The sequence below is a fragment of the Rhipicephalus sanguineus genome, chromosome 10 (assembly GCF_013339695.2).
Source record: "Rhipicephalus sanguineus isolate Rsan-2018 chromosome 10, BIME_Rsan_1.4, whole genome shotgun sequence".
Lineage (NCBI taxonomy): Eukaryota > Metazoa > Arthropoda > Arachnida > Ixodida > Ixodidae > Rhipicephalus > Rhipicephalus sanguineus.
Genome location: NC_051185.1, coordinates 83,849,308 through 83,862,292, shown reverse-complemented (window position 1 = coordinate 83,862,292; position 12,985 = coordinate 83,849,308). Strand labels below are relative to the sequence as shown.

Genomic DNA, 12,985 nt, shown 5'->3' with positions numbered 1-12,985 from the left:
TTCAGTCATACATATACAATAAATATATTTCTGATTGCACAGACTGGCGTACCCAGTATCCGAACCGGAGGCAGCAAAATCAGTCCTTCGCGGTTACGCTATGTAACTCCATTCCTAGAATATGCCCCATATGTCAACTCGGGCGAAACTAAACAAAGTAAATAAATCACTGCAAATAAAACGTTTAAAGCCCGGAGGTGCAGCGCTGCAGTTTATTTTTAATGTTACTTCATTTATTCTGTATTTCATCAAAGGACCCTTTTGCTTTACGTAAGAGTGGGATGGGGCTTACATGTTGAGAATGGCCATTTACACAAAAAGAATAAAAATATAAAAGAAGAGAGAGGGGAAGGGGGAGCACTCGGGACATTAAACTCGACAACCATAAAAGAACATTCTGCTAAATTATATAACTTAACAAGTGTCACGCTGTCCTTCTTGCATTCACAATAAGACAACTCGAAGGTGGAAGCCATCTTTTTCTTAGTCGATTGCACTCCCCCCCTCACCCCCCCCCCTTTTCGGAAGCTTTCTTCACCTCACGCTGTTTCGCAGTGCCTCCGGGATCGGCCCAACTTTGACCAAGCGACGGTGTGGTGTGATGATGTCACGAATTTCGGCGACCGATGACGTCATAGGGTAGCTTTATCACACGATGATTTTTTGCATCACTCGCGTTGACGCCGATGGCCACTGTGAGAAAAAAAAATAACTGAGAAAAGTTACAGTACACTAGTGGAGACGTGTCAATGGCCGTAGTCGCGCGTCTGACGTGAAGAAAAAAGCAGTTAAAAAGTGTCATTGTGTTGCATACAACGAAAACCCGAGCGCTACTTTGGCGTGCCGCGTTTGACGTAGCACCTATTGTATTCACTGCGCTTGGCGAAGCGAGCGCAGTGAATACAATAGATGCTACGTCAAATAGCTGAGTCAAATAGCTGCGTCCGAAGGTGTGCAGTCGTGGCCGAGTGGTTAAGGCGATGGACTTGAAATCCATTGGGATCTTCCCGCGCAGGTTCGAATCCTGCCGGCTGCGTATGAAATTTTTTAATGCCTTATTTTCGTTTGTTTTGTCGTAAGACGCTGGGATTATTCCTCGATGGGGTAACTTCGAAATCGTTATGCACACTAACAAAATTAATTGTTCCTGTTTTTGGTGCATCTCGACTGGCATTTATATAGCTCTCTTTAAGGATACTAGTAAACTCTCTCATGGAGACCAATATACTCTCTCTGGGGAGTCGTGGGAGTGGGGATTCTCCAAATAGAGAGTAAACTTATTTCTTTAAAGAGAGCTATATTGTATTGTGGCAAGTCTGGACTTATTGAAAACAGTAACAGGTAATTTTTTTTTCTTAGAGCGTACGCGCGTGAATGACATCAAGTTAGAAAGGGCGCGCGAATGTTCTGAAGTTCCAAATATCGAATTCAAGATTGTTCTATCCGGTGCGCTCTTCGGATCGTACAACCATAATTCGTAAATGCGAATGTTTTTCCTAATACTTGGTGAATCCTTCAGAATTTCAATTGCACGCAACTTAGTAACACTTTTGGTGAAAATGTTTCTGTAAGTTTCATTCGGGTAGGCTTAGCGTAGGGCTAAGAAACGAAAGCTTACGTGATGCAGCATTCTGCGTGACAGCCATGGCCTTTGCCCGATCATTCGTACCGTCCGAAAAGTTCCGTGCAATCGAAGATTCTGCTCGTTTGTTCCTCGTTCGCTTCATTCACGCTTATAACGTTAAATTAGTTAATACCATAGGACGCGGACATCATTCAGTATTAGTTCTCTGAACAGTAGTTCAATCGATTTTCGAAACCTATCAATGAAAACTATTCGATTCGACTCGATTCGACTTGATTCGCGTCGGCAACTATTCGATATGCAGTCGATTCAGTTCCAAAGTTTACTGTTCACCCAGCCCTACAAATTACACGGTGCGTAATTTTCGGTCGGCCGTGCCACAAGCAACAAGTTTTCGGCGTGGGGGCGGCCCTGTGTCATTGTAACATAGGTCGACAAACTAACTCATGAGTCGACTCAGTCAGACTCACGCAGACTCAAAGCCGTGAGTCTGAGTATGAGTGAGTCCGAGTGAGCAATATTCGGTGAGATTGAGTCTGAGTGAGTCCAGCTGAGTAAAATTTTGGTGAGTCTGAGTCCGAGTGAGCTTTAAGGGCAAAATTTATTTCATGAGTGAGTCTGAGTGAGCTCCGCATTATTTTGCCGACCCATGCATTGTAATGACGTCAAGACCGTAGGCGTGCGTACAGTCGGAGGGTGAAGGTGCCCCCCCCCCCCTTCTAATTATTCGTCTTTGCATTGCGTGCTAACCGCGTCAGGGCCTTAGTGGCAGGACCGGGAGAGGAGGGGAGGGGTCGCTGCAGTGAAACTTGGCTCCTCAGTAACGATGCACCCTGCGCACGTCCATGAGAATCATCGACACGATGGACGTTCACGCTTGCTTGGCTCCGAAATCTGCTGCTCGCCTCGGAAGAAGCCCTGGAAACAAAAACACGCATGTGATATGACTGAGATACGAAGTGAATGGGAGTGTTTCGTTCTAGAAAGTTTATATATAGTCGGCACGATAGCACAGTCCCAGCCAGTTTTTCGTTCAAGGTCAGGTTCGCATGAGACGTACAAGGCTTTCGCCTTAATAATAAATTTATTAGAGTTCTAATAAACGCTTCAACTGTTTAGTTACAGCTGGGAAGAGGATTTCGTGAGTTTGCCACGTGCTATATGCTGCACACGGCACTATGCACACAAATATCATGGAAGGGGGAGAGGAGGAGGGGGTTTGAATGTAGGGTTAGAATAAAACAGCCCGGTATGGGCTTCGATCAGTTATATTCGGGTGCTCTCATCGTAGGCATAGTCCGCCCCATAGGCGTGCGCAGGGTTCCCCACCAGGAGGGGGGGGGGCCTCATATAGTTTAACTCAGTCGGTGCTGCCCCGTTTATAGCGCAGGGTTATCGCTATGCAGATTTTGGACGATAATGGAGGCCGAGGCTCCTGATGTTATCTCCCAAGAACCGTTTACTTCCAACTTGTTTTCTTTTAGCTTCGCTCCGCTGTCAATGGATTCAGGGGGGGGGGGGGGGGCTGCTGTGAAACTTGACCTTCACTGATGGAGAAGCCTGCGAACGCCTATGACCCTTATCATCACTTATCGTACACCCCTCTCCCACCTCCTCGATCACCGTCAACCACGTTCTTCGGGATAAGAGATGAACAGTATGGAAGTGCATGCTTCGAGGTTAAGTGTATCCCTGGCGGTCTTGCATATCAGAGCTGCGTCCCTCTCGGTACGTCTTATCAGTGAAGCTGCTTGTTATCTACATAACCTGTACCTTCATGATGTTTAGGTTATTCGTGACAATAAATGGTGGTCGAGGGTTTATATCGTACATGGATGGAGAGAGAGAGAGAGAAACAAAGAGAGAGTGAAAATGTGTTCTCGTTCATATGGACAGGAAGGTCGTTCTTTCAGTCAGAGCAGTCATATCAAATTCACGACACCAGTACTTGTAAGTGTAACATTAATTAAAGAACGAGTCAGCAAGCTCTGTACTTGTTTATCCCTAAATAAAGAAAAATAAAATAAAAATAAAACGACTTCTGAAGCCATACGTCACTATGTAGAATTCAAATTCGCACTTTATACGTAACAACATAACTGGTAAAGGCTGTATACATTTATTTTTTTAAATCCTTTTCCGTCCCACGGAACTTTTTGTGCGATGGTTGCCAACTTATCTGTGCAACTGCATTAAGTCCGCCTCCATCGGGCAGTCGTGGCCGAGTGGTTAAGGCGATGGACTCGAAATCCATTGGGGTTTCCCCGCACAGGTTCGAATCCTGTCGGCTGCGATAACTTTTTTTTTTTTTTGAGCGTGGCAATATTTGAAACCTTTCTTTTTTTTTTTTTGATGGCGTCAAACTCCGCTAGCTTCGCCTTACACTGAGGTTGCGCAAGCGCCAGCTTTCACGATCACCTTTACTTTACAGAGCCGCCATTGCCACGAGTTGAGGCACGCATTTACTTCATGTACACGCATATCGAAGTAGCTTAGCCCTTCAGCTGGATAGTCAGGTCAATGAGGGGACGCATAATCGTCACTAGAGGTGCTGGCGCGACGCAATGTCCCTGCTCCGGACCTTAATCGAAAGTCCACGACTGCGTTACCCTAAGCCTTACGCTCAGGTGAAGGAACACTTCAAGGCAACCTGACTGCAACACTGACTGAAGCACTAACGACGGGAAAGCTGCGAGGACTGCAGTAGAACTTCGATATAACGAACACGGATACAGCGAATTGTCGGGCATAACGAAATATGTCTATGTGTATGCGTGCTTTGTTTCAATGCTGCTATAAGAAACCGAAAACGCAAGCCTCGTATGATCAAAGTATGTACGATAAAGATAGTGAAATATTATTGAAACAGCAAGATAAACTCGAAATGTCATGTTCTGGGCGAGCGCCTTGGCAAGCGGCTTGGCTTGGCCAACCTATAGTAAAGGAAGCCAAAATACCGATACCGTGCGGCCGAGTTTCGTATGATTTTTTTCCGGATTGGTCGAGTATCAAGGCTGTGGAAATGAGTGAAGGTGAAAATTGAGTGCAATAAAAAAAAAAAAAGAAAACGAAATGGCGTAAAAAAATTTTTCCGCAGTCGACAGGATTCGAACCTGTGCGGGGAGACCCCAATGGATTTCTAGTCCATCGCCTTAACCACTCGGCCACGACTGCGAACGCGTTTTGAGAGCAAGAGTGTGCGAGCAGTCGCTGAAGTACCTCGACAAACACTCGATTGTATATCTGACACCTCGAGAGCGACGATGCGATAACAATGTCATTGTTCGCATCGTAATAGATTTGCTGCTTTTCTTTCTTTAAAACCTTACGGATAGTAAAAAAAATATAAAGAAAGGATACGTTATTAGCATTTCTGTATGAAAAGGCTCATCCGTACTTTAAAATTTATTTAGATGCATAAAAGAGATATTCTTAGACTTCAACGTGAATTTTTTTTCTTCTTACATTATGCTAAAACGCAGTTTTTGTTTACTCTTAGGGAATTCGTTCCCACATGCGATAAAGTGAAAAATAGTTGTGAATAAAGTTATATTTGTTCATCTCTTTGCTATCCTTAATCAGCATTTGCATGGAGCATCACAAGCATATTAAATCTGATGAGCGTGAGCCAAATAATGCCAATTTCTAAAAAAAAAGAAAGAAAACAAGCAGACGCAACAATAAGTTCCCCGGGAGACTCATACTAATAACAGAATATTTTTAAATACTGGTTTGATAGATGGCATACCCGGATTTGTCGCGTAGTGCCAATAAAAAAGTGTCGTGCAGTGCGGATTTCTTGTCACATATGGTATCTTCTATGCAACTCGTCCATCTTTACTATTATTATATGTTACTGCCGCCCTTTAATCTACGGCCCCGTCGAACTGCAGTCATAAACGGAGCAAACGTTTCAACGATAAGGAAGTTAACTGCGTGGTTCTTTTATTTTTCTTCTGTAAAATGGCGGATAAAGCAACCTTACAGATTGGAGAAACTAAAGAAAATGCAAGTTACATATAAGATAATGAAATTGGAAATGTTGTCGTGTCACTAAAAGTGCCAGGCTTTCTTGTTTTATTTCGTATGGTTTGCACAGAGCTCTCTAGCCAACATTCAGTGTATTCACAATATTCAGTGTACTACAACGTGCTTCATTCATTCATTCATTCATTCATTCATTCATTCATTCATTCATTCATTCATTCATTCATTCATTCATTCATTCACTCCGCTGCAACACGCGAATAGAACTGAACTGACACTGGTGCCACTGGCGTCAGGGTTGCCACTGACTTTAGAGTAAATGTCGCCAAACGACGAGCAAAAAGTCGCCAAAAGTCGCCATTTTTTTTACAAATTTCGCCAAAAAAGTCGCCATTCTAGATATGTGTGGCAAACCTAGTAATAAAAATTTCCACTCACGTATAGCCACGTAGAATACAGTACCATCCAAGACCCTGAAATTATATTGACGTTTCTCGATGCCAGTCTTATCGCCCGCTTCACCATGTGAGTGCATAGTGTTGCTTTTCCGACTAGCCGCAAGATGTGCGTGGTGGCGCGAGGGTGAATGAATGAAACGCCCATGATATCATTCCATCTCTGTCCGCTCGTTTCAAAGGTAAAAGTGTGGTAAACCCTGGGCGAAAACCATGAAAGCGTTCTTTGTAGACAGCTTTACGTACCCTTATATAAATAAAAGGATTAAAAGGTTTATTGAAGGTAACACGACAGAATTCTTACAGCAGTCTTACACCTTTTCATTGTGAACTAATATGATACCGGACGCCACCGACCCTTTCTTATAGTCGCCTATAGCTACACGCGTCAATCCGACGCGTTATTAATGATCAGGTTGACAATGTAAACTGTTATATAGCAGTTGTTTTCATTGCACATGCTCACCGAGAACAGTGGAAAATGCCTCAATAAATATTCTTTATTGCACAAATAGCCGTGTATCCGCCTCTCTTCGCTATTCCAAAGCAGTCTTTGCGAGCTGAATTGGGGGTACCGCAACAGTGAATAAGTCGCCAAGCGATTCAGAACATTTGGAGCTTTGGCGGAACAATTGGTCGGAACACGTGGCCAACCCATCGTCTAGCCCCTTCAGAAGCGAAACTTTAGAGAAGCTTAAAACACCTAAAGCCATAAACTTATAGACACTGCCGCCTCGCGGTTTTCAAGGCAGTCCGCTGACTTACATTTTGCTAAAATGTCGCCGGCGGACGTTCCAGTAACTCCTGCATCTAGACGAATTGAGGAGATGCACAGGAGTTACAGGACGGACAAACCGAATGACGCGTAATGTGCAGATTCTACTCGTGGGTTTAAAACCAGGAAAAATACAGAGAATGTTGCCGCTCATTCATTGGGAAGACACTAATCTTAGGATGCATAACTCAGTGGAGACCTAAACCGAAAATCGCCAAAAATTCGCCAAGTCGCCATTCATAAATTTAGGTCGCCACGGGTCTCTCAAATTCGCCAATTTGGCGAAAAGTAGCCACCATTGGCAACCCTGACTGGCGTAGCCAAGGTGGAGGGAGTGTTCAACCCCCCCCCCCCCCCCGCTGAAGTTTTTCAATTTTGCATGGATATATCACATCACATCACATCACTTTATTTCCTTAAAGACCCCTCAAGGGGGTATTACGTAAGGGGTGGGTTTACAGTACAGCCAGGTGAAATTAATTCGGAAAGAAAATTGGTTACATTGTCTAAGAAGGTTGATGGAATAGTAATGGCTGCAATGTTGTATTATGTGTATATATACATACACACGCATTGATATATACGCACACACGTATGGGTATAAAGAAACACACCCATGACCATACATAATAGGTGGTTGATCCCCCCAACACCCTCAGAAAAATATTTCTAGATACGCCACTGACTAGCAAATGAAGAAAAAGCGCGTTCCGTACAGCACAGCGTCGCCACCTGGAAGTTCTGCGCACGTGGACAGAACCAGCCACGCGCGAGACAGGCCACTTGCAAACACACCTGCTCAGGGGGGAGGGTGGTGTCCGCGTCCTTGCCTCTATTCGCCTGAAAAAAAAAAAGAAAAAGAAAAGATATAGACGGGCGGGGAGCAGCGTCAGCACAGCAGCTGGTGGCTTCTGATAACGCCCCGAAGAGTAGCGCGCTCGGTCGAAATGCGACCCCGACCTTCCTTCTCCGCATCGCCAGACAGCTGGCATGACCAGTTTATGTGCATTTGCTTTCCCGTTCTCTGTTGGGGGCCGCGTAACATACAGGGCGACCTTGCCGCTCTGGTACGGTCGACCGCGACGCATGTGGGAAAGGAGGGACGTCGTCAACTTCTGAATCCCGGCAGAGATATCGCTCATTACGAAGTCCAAACATCCCTCGCGAAACCCTTTCGCGGAACGGAGCACTGCATGTGCTCGATAGTACCCATCTTCATGGATCCGAAGCACCGTTTCTTTCCTTTGTGAACTACTTTTCTAAAGTGCCAATTTCGGCGTATAAAATGTACTTGTGCATCAATTCGCAGACGCATGTGCGTACGAGACACAAGCTTTCGTAATACTAATCAGGGTTCGGAATAATTCGTTATAGTATTCGATTCACATGGCCTCGCGTGGTTGGCCAGAATCGCGCTTGCGTCAGCAAAAAAAACAATGCGTACCAATCAAGCTTAGGCAAGCGTTCGCTTTCCGAACTGAGTTACTAATACTCAGTCGCGCGCTTCAGCGTCAAAGTGCAATAAACTGCGTTCTACATACCGCATATTACCTAGCGGCACGTGTTAGTTTACCAGTGTCTGCGCAGTTTCTCTGTGTACGTGGTTTTTCGCCGATAAAAATATTTTGCGCAAACTTTCCACTGCCTCTCTATGGCTGCCATTTTGGTGGCAAATTCGCCGTTGCTACGCTGCACTCTCGCTGTACGGTGGTGTTCTCAGCAGAGAAACCACGCCGTCAAGAGCAGCAGCAGGAAAACGGGGCGCGCTTTGCTCGCCGCCGATTCAGGCAATTCCGTGCGCCTGACACCCGCTGCCAGCCGCATCGACCATCTGCCCCTCCTCCTTTCCATCGCACCACCGCTTTGATTGTGTTTATATAACCGGGCCGGGGCTTCCCTTTCACTCACATTCTACGAGCACAAGGCTCCCTTTCAATGGCAGGAGAGGGCTAGTGGCGGGCCCCGCCTATTTCCGGACTTGGAGAGGAGGACCCAACGCCGCCCGGAGATTGTCGCAGGGGTACTGTGAGGCCAACGGAGCGGCCGTACACCGCATTAAGCCTAAAACGAAAACACAGTGATTCTACACATTTGAAGCATGTTGCTACCGCTGTCAGGCTTACTGTTTCAAGGTTCAAGAAGGTTTTTAATGTTAAACATAACATATATGTAAGGTAATTGAGCAGAAAAGCATCTATCGCGGCGTACTTTATTGCGAAAACAGCAATGTTTACGTCGTGTGACAGCAGACACGCGTGCAATATGAGTCATTTTAGATCGTTGTTTCGTCTGTGAATGTACGCATTTGCGATCTAACGCGCATGCGTGCGTGTTCTCTGGTACCATCCAAGTGTGCGTGATCAAAGCTCGCCCGCAAACCATGCATACTGTGGGTGGAATAATAATTACAAGCGAATCGCTGCCTTAGGCGTTGCCGGCTGTGAAAAGCGTGGCGCAGCTCCGCACGCTCGCATCACCGCAGTCGCCGAGGGGTGACGTCACCGTCCGCGAAGCGTCCCCTTCCTAAAATCCTCGCCCACATACAGCGCCATACCGTGCGTTGAATGGTCCCTAATATTCTTTAAAGAAATATTTTTTGAAACTAAACTATAAATGCGGGAAATCTACAACGGTAGACTCCATAATTAGTTTAACGTTCGTGTAAATTACTAGCGCGCTAAAACTGCAACATTAACTAAGGCTAAGGGGCAAGCCAACCAAGGGGACTGTGACAAGCTAGCGTCATCTGTCGTCAATGTTTACAAACACGTTGATGTCGCTGCTTGGCGGCACTTCGACCGTGTCTTGAACGATCGTGGAATCACTCAAAATCGCTTAGCATATTATTACGCCGTCACATCCTGTTCCTGCGATTCCTTGATGGGAACAGGTTCTAACCGAACTCTGCAATCGAGAATAGACGTTCGGATTTCTGTTCTTCTTTCCAGAGACACAGCGTACGCCTCTGATTGGTTGCGCGCTGCGGTAGTCGCAGATTGCAACGCCTCTTCCTGCTTCCTCGCATTGGCGGTAATAGGATGCTGTTCAGTGTTGATTTTTGCCATACTTGCTGCATGTGTATGATGAATTATGTATCACATAGTCAGAAAACACGAAAATAGAGAACGTGTAATATATGATAGCACATTATATTTGTTCAGTATACCGCATTTTTCAGTTTACTGTCCACACCAGGTTGTATAAAAACATTGGGGGGTGGCTTGGGGATTCATCACCTCCCCAAAATTTTTGCATTTTGTATGTTTAGATATATATACGCAGACTTACAAACTCACGCGCGAACATACGTGAAGATGGTTCGACCCCCCCCCCCCCCCCCGCCCTCTCCCGAAAGAACTTTGGTGGAAAATCTAGGCCCCGAACAAAAACCTACGCTTTAGGTTGCAGGCTATCTTGTGCACGGCCATGTGTCAGTCGCTGAAAGTCTGTTTAGAAAGAATGGCTCCAGTGCTCATGTCAGCAATTCGAGCATGGAGGTTAGCCAGCTCTTAGACCGGCTGGCTACCCTGCTAGCATACAATTTCGCACAACATGAATCGGCTGGTAGAATGCGCCAGCGTGCAAGTAGGTACTTCAGGTCCTTGCAGAATACGAATACGTGGAATCAGCAATCAAACGCAATAGAAGTGGCCCGCTTGCAAGGAACGACAAATGACGCGGATTGGGGAATGAAAGGATGTTGTTGCCTACCAGGTACTGCATGTTTCCTGTGGCAAACAGTACGTCAGGCAAGTAGAGCCGCTACCTGCAAAGACAGAGTAACAGAACACTGCAAAATAACGCCAGGAAAGGCCGTGATGGGTAGCTGTCGTTGCATTGCAGTTGGCGTGGGGATGTGAACATTCTTTCAAATGACCGTGACTTTATTACAGAGGTGAACTAACCAGATTAATAACCGACGCCGCACAGATAGTACTGAGTGTGCGAGCACTCCGTCGCTGTATTTCACCGACGAATGAATGTAATTTTTTAATGTGTCATACTGTGCCATTTGATGAGTGGAACACTTGTGTGTATACTTTGCAAAATTAAAGAAAACTCAGGACCGTTCCACTCGGCGGAGATGGGTGACCAGCGAGCCGAGGGGCGCAGAATCTCCTTTGGGAGCTTCATCGTAAACAGAGGCGTCCCCTAGATCGCTGTTTTCGGGCGGTATCGGCACTGCGTCTTCTTTTTAGCGTTCTTTAAACGCGCACGGCGAAATGCATGTTTGGCATCAAATTTTCGCAAAGCCAAATTTTTCTTGATGTGTGCGATTCTCCATGTCGGTTTTGCATGTTGTCTTGCAGAGGGCCTTTATTCCACCACCAGTACAGCACCGCATAAAAACGGGCAGCAGCCGCGACAGGCGAGCTGCCGCAGCGGCCAATGGCGATCGAGACGTCAACCGCGCTGTTGCTTTTGGTCTAGGCGCTCGGTCAACGCACGCAGTGACCTGCTGGAAATTAGCGTAAAACAACTGTACTGTTAAAAAAAGGAAAGAGATCACAGCATATCCATGGGGTGAATGATGATGAATGGGGCGAAGCTCCGGAGGGAATAATCGGTAAACCGTGAAACTCTTCCGTGAAATGCAATTAATGCAACGACATTATGCAACATGTTTTTTATTGATTGTGAAAGCTGATGTGGAGAAGAATAAGTGGACAAAGTTTAAGAAATATAAAAAATGTTTTTTTTAATTGTCCTCAGAAGTTTCCATTGTTCGCTGTTTTCTTGAAATTAGCCCGATCATATCTCTTTACTGAAAAGCTATATAAATATAGGATTCGGCAGTTTGGTAGATAAGCATGCGAAGAACGTAATGCAGAATTTTTGTCGCTCTGCTACAAGGATTTTTGGAGATAAAGACCTTCAAAGTCAAGAAAATCGCGTTTCCTGGGCCAATTTTGAGGTTTTTAATAAAAACATCTACACTACACATAAAAACTAAGAGTGCCTGATAAGAAGCAAAAGCATGCATATATTTAGTTAAAGAAATTTCAGCTACCTAACTAATATATTTTATGCAATTCATAACGAAAATTGGCCAAAACAGCAGAGCGGATGAGCGCTCCACTCCACCTCTTCGCCATTATTGATTTCCTGTGCTTCGAAAAAATTTTTGGCGGCAAAACAAATTGCGGATCTCTTTTTTCCACTCATCAGGCAATAATATATAAAATTGTGAAATAAATTTAAGAGGTCGACCAGCCATTGATTGTTCGATGTTACGTGGAATCACCCTACTACTACTACTACACAGGAGGGAACGACCCACACCCTAAGGAGCTTCGCCCCTAAAAGAAAACATATTTCTGCGCATGACATTCTGCTACAGCGTGTGTGACACCTTCGTTGCAATTTGGGCCTATAATAATAATAATAATAATAATAATAATAATAATAATAATAATAATAATAATAATAATAATAATAATAATAATAATAATAATAATAATAATAATAATTGTTGTGGTTTAACGTCCCAAAACCACGATATTATTCAGGGCGTAGCCAGAAATTTTTTTCGGGGGGGGGGGGGGTTCAACCATACTTTGTGTACGTTCGTGCGTGCGTTTGTATGCGTGCGTGTATATATACGCAAGCAAAACAAATATTTCGTGGGGGGGGGGTCGAACCCCCCCCCCCACCCTGGCTACGCCGCTGATATTATTATTGAGGGGACGCCGTAGTGGAGGGCTCCGGAAAATTCGATCACCTGTGGTTCTTTAACGTGCACCTAAATCTAACTACACGGGCCTCAAGCATTCTCGCCTCCATCGAAAATGCGGCCGGGATTCAAACCCGCGAGCTCCGGGTCCACAGTCGAGCACGCAGTTTGGGCCTGTTGGTTTGCCAACAGAAGGGAGACACGATTAGACACATGAAACTTTGGGAGAAGGCGCCAGCTTTGTGAATTCTCATACCTTGGTGCGAGCTCGAAACTAGGTATAATTTTTCCACACTTCTGTCGTATTTATAGAATACCACGTAATTTCAGCAGGGACACCACAAGCAGTCTCTTGCTGCTTTTGGAGCTTGCGCAGGGCATCATCAAGAAACACGCCATAAAAGGATAAAATGTGGCGTTCTTCATATTGGAGAAGGGGAGAGGTGATGTGAGGCAACGGTGTAATTCTGCAGCCCTTGATGAGAGCTCAGCGTCGGTGTTGGAAGGGA

The 12,985-nt window shown here is 45.3% G+C and overlaps 3 non-coding genes across 3 annotated transcripts; 2 read left to right on the top strand and 1 right to left on the bottom strand.

Moving 5' to 3' along the window:
- Nucleotides 1-954: 954 nt before the first annotated feature.
- Trnas-uga (transfer RNA serine (anticodon UGA)) lies at nt 955-1,036 on the top strand. Its single transcript has one exon. It is a non-coding gene; the product is annotated as a tRNA-Ser (tRNA).
- Nucleotides 1,037-3,796: 2,760 nt separating this feature from the next.
- Nucleotides 3,797-3,878, top strand: Trnas-cga (transfer RNA serine (anticodon CGA)). Its single transcript has one exon. It is a non-coding gene; the product is annotated as a tRNA-Ser (tRNA).
- A 799-nt stretch (nt 3,879-4,677) lies between these two features.
- On the bottom strand, nt 4,678-4,759 carry Trnas-aga (transfer RNA serine (anticodon AGA)). The gene has a single exon. It is a non-coding gene; the product is annotated as a tRNA-Ser (tRNA).
- Nucleotides 4,760-12,985: the final 8,226 nt, after the last annotated feature.